Raw genomic sequence first — 4,523 nt, 5'->3', positions numbered from 1 at the left:
TGGTCCGAATTTCAACCAATAGCCTGCAGCAGCGAAACCTTTTCTCTAGTCAGGCCTAGAAGCCCAGAGGCTAAGGAGGTAGAGAGCCGAGAGAGTGGCAGGGAACACGCCTGCGCAGAACTGGGACTGAGTTGGGTAGGAGGGGGATGAGATCTCAACCTCTCAACTCTCCCTCCCCCCCGCTCTTCCCCTTCCCTAGTCAGGCACAGCGCATGCACTTTTTTTTGTCTTCTCTTCTACTGTGCGGTGCGAAATCATAGGGTGCTAGTACCCCTCCCCCACTTAACTCCAGCTCTCCTTTCCCAGCTTTTCTGAGTAGAGCTTGCTCTTTGAAAAAACGAAGATAATCCAGGCTTAAAAAAAAATCTTATATAAAATGAGCAGAACCAGGAGATTATTATATACAGCAACAACATTATGCGATGATTAATTCTGATGGACTTGGCTCTCTTCAACAATGAAATGATTCAAACCAGTTGCAGTTGTTCAGTCGTGAAGAGAGCCATCTACACCCAGAGAGAGGACTGTGGGAACTGAGTGTGGTTCACAACGTAACATTTTCACTTTTTTTGTTGTTTGCTTGCATTTTATTTTGCTTCTCCTTAAAAAAAAAAAAAAAAAAAAAAAAAAAAAAAAAACTGGTTTGATTGGATTTTTCTTGTGCAGTATGACAATTGTATAAATATGTATGAATATATTGGATTTAATATATTTCTACCATGTTTAACATATATTGGACTATTTGCCATCTAGGAGAGGAGTGGGGAAAGGGGAAAATTGGAACTCAAGGTTTTGCAAGGGCTAATGTTGAAGAATTTCACATATATTTTGAAAAATAAAAAGCTTTAATAAAAAAAAAAAAACTTTATAGACTAGCCAGAAAGTGTTCATAAATAAATTAAAAATAACACTTTTAGTAAGAGTGAGTTGTGATCTATGTGCAAAAATGTTTATAATAGCCTTTTTGTAGTGGCAAGGAACTGGAAACTGAGTGGATTCCCATCACTAGGGGGACAGGGGAGCTGTAATGGCTGAATAAGTTATGGTTTATGAATGTAATGGAATATTGTTCTATAAGAAAGGATCAACAGGATGATTTCAGAAAGGTCTAGAGAGAATTGCATAACTGATGCTAAGTGAAGTGAGTAGAACCAGGAGAACATTGTACACAGCAACACAAGATTTAAAAAATGATCAATTCTGACTGATATGGCTATTTTCAACAATGAAATAATTTGGGGCAATTCCAATAGATTTGGGGTGGAAAGAGCCATCCACATTGAGAGAGAGAAGACTGAATGTGGATCAAAATCATAGTCTTTTCATCTTTCTGTTGTTGATTGTTTGGTTTTTTCCTCTCCAGTCTTTTTCCCCTTTGATCTGATTTTTCTTGCACATGATAAATATGCAAATGTTTAAAAATGTGTGGAACAATGACCCTTATCCAAGTTAAAATCAGAGATTCTCAAGGTAAAAAGCAAAAAAAGGATCTATTACCATCTATTGAGAAAGGGTAACTCCCAACAGGCAAGGTGTCAGTACAGGAATGCAAAGCACAAGCTGCAAAACCCAGGATCGTATAGACCTTTATGCAGAGGTCCCCACCCTCCTCTGATCTTTTCTCCCATTGACTGGGAAGTTATTTACCCTGAGACTAAATATCTACCCCAAAACAAAAAATACTAATCAATAATACACTCTTTACTATATTAAGCGCTTAAATGCTAATAAAAAGTGGGGGGTGGGGAACAGGAAGGGAATGTAAGTTTACCCAAGACAATCAAACAGCTGCAACATGTTTAACCTATATCAGCTTGTTATCTTGGAGAGGGGTGAGAGAAAAGAGGGAGAAAGAAAAATTTGGGATACGAAGTTTTACAGAGATGAATGTTGAAAACTATATATATTTTTGAAAAAATAAAATACTATTAATGTGGGAGGCAGAGGGGAGAGTGAGTTGTGGTCTATCTGGCCTAAGTATTTGGATAGACACTGTTCCACATTTTGTGTGGAGGTTATGTGTAAGTATATATTGTTTTATATATATATGTATGTATACATACTGACAATTCATAATATGTACCCAGGAGCATGCTGGTAAAAATTTTAACAACCAGGTCTCCAAAGCAGGATGAGTAAGGAGGATATAGAGGGGAGAGACTTATAAAAAGTTCAATCTGTATCATTGACATTTTCTCTGTTACTTTCTTAAGTTTAGACAATCAGCAAAACAATTACTGAAGTCATAATTTGTAGTCTTTGTCGATTTCAGGAATGTAAATACCCACTCAGAAAATGTAAAAATTAGCTCTCCTGAGCAGGTAGGATACATTTCTTTAGATAACCCACCACTTTTTCAGAAGTCTGTTCAAATGTCTTTTAAAACTTCTCAAAAGGTGGGAGAAGAACTAGATAGAGGGAGAGAATTTGGAACTCAAGATTAAAAAATTAATGTTAAAATTGTTTTTAAATAATAATTTTAAATTTTTTATTTGAATTTCTTTACAGCAAGGCAGTTGGATATTTTACATTATTTGATTCAAAAAAATAACAAGGCCTGAATCTGAACCCCGCCTCAGATATGAGCTGTGACAGGAGACAAGTCATTTAAATTCTGACTGTTTCAGTTTCCTCATCTATAAAATGGGTATAATAATATCACTCCCTACTTCCAAAGGTATTGATGTAAGGAGGATTTGAGATAATATGTAAAGCCCTTTGCAAACCTCCAAGTAATCTATAAATGCTATTATCAATAAATTCTTATGTGGTAGAAACAACTGTCATTTATTGATTGCTTTAAGATTTGCAATAAGTTCTATCTAATTTGATCCTCATAAGCAGCCTTTGAGTTTAAGTGCTAGAGTTATTCAAGAAAAGCATACTAAAAGCAGTTGAGTAATCGCCTAATATTTAATAATAAGTAAATGAAAAAGAATTCAAATACATATCTTCCTACTGCCAGACCAGTATTCTATCCACTATTGCCAACCTCTTTTGTCAAGGAACTTTTGTAGTCCAAGTGATAAAGACACTTGTAATACCTGTTTTTACAAAGGTTTTGTGCTGTAAAGATTCAAGGGAGATGGAAATCACATTTAAGTGGTGGGATGAGGAAAAGCTTTCTGCAATTCAGTTCAATACACATAAGCCTGGTATGATCAGGACGCTAAAGTTAAGTTTAAATAAGATGAGGCTTGCAGTCTACTGTGGAAATGCAACCTATACATAGAAAAGAATAACACATACTATTCTGTGATAAATACTTATGTGAAAAATGAAACATAAAATGCTCTCTTAATGTTCAAGGTAGAAGATCATTGAGGATAGAAAAATTAGTGTAAAGTTTCATGGAAATGGAAGTATTTAATTTAAACTTCAAAAGATGGCTCTGCAATTTGGAACTATACCCCAAACACTACAAAACTGTACATAATACCCTTTGATCTAAGAGTGTCTCTTGTTAGGTCTGTATTCCAAAGAAATCATAAAAGAAGATAAAAGGATCTACATGTGCAAAAATGTTTATAGCAGCCCTTTTTGTAGTGACAAGAAACTAGAAATTGAGTGGATGCCCCTCAGTTGGGGAAATGACCAAATAAGTTATGGTATATTAACATTATTGTTAATATTATTAATTAATTAATAAATATTATTGTTCTATAAGAAACGATGAGCAGGCTGATTTCAGAAGAGCCTAGAAAGATATACATGAAGTGATGTCAAGCAGAACCAAGAGAACATTGTACATAGTAACCACAAGATTATGTGATAACTAACTGTGATGGATTTGGCTCTTTTCAACAATGAGGTGATTCAAAGCAATTCCAATAGATTTGGGATGGAAAGTGCCCTCCACATCAAGAGATAGAACTATGGAGATTAATGTGGATCAAAGCATACTATTTTATTTTTTTCTTCTTTTTTTTTTTTTTTTTTGATTTTGTTAGTTCAGTTATTCCTTTTTTTATTATAACTTTTTATTGACAGTGCATATGCATGGGTAATTTTTTACAACATTATCCCTTGCACTAACTTCAGTTCCGATTTTTCCCTTCCCTACCTCCACCCTCTCCCCTAGATGGCAGGCAGTCTTATACATGTTAAATATGTTATAGTATGTCCTAGATACAATGTATGTGTGCAGAATCGAATAGATCTCTTGTTGCACAGGAAGAATTGGATTCAGAAGGTAAAAATAACCTGGGAAGAAAAACAAAAATGCAAACAGTTTACATTCATTTCCCAGTGTTCAAAGCATACTATTTTCATCTTTTTTTGTTGTTGTTATTGTTGCTTGTTTGCTAATTTTTTTTCTTTTTTGTATTTTCCTCCCTTTTGATCTGACTTTTCTTGTGCAGCATGACAAATATAGAAATATATTTAGAAGAATTGCATGTGTTTAATCTATATCAGATTACTTGCTATCTTGGGAAAGGGAGGAAGAGGAAGGACTGGAGAAAAATTTGGAACACAAAGTTTGCAAAGGTGAATGTTGAAAATTATCTTTGTATATATTTGGA

The sequence above is a fragment of the Antechinus flavipes genome, chromosome 2 (assembly GCF_016432865.1).
Source record: "Antechinus flavipes isolate AdamAnt ecotype Samford, QLD, Australia chromosome 2, AdamAnt_v2, whole genome shotgun sequence".
Lineage (NCBI taxonomy): Eukaryota > Metazoa > Chordata > Mammalia > Dasyuromorphia > Dasyuridae > Antechinus > Antechinus flavipes.
This window is presented reverse-complemented; position numbering follows the sequence as displayed.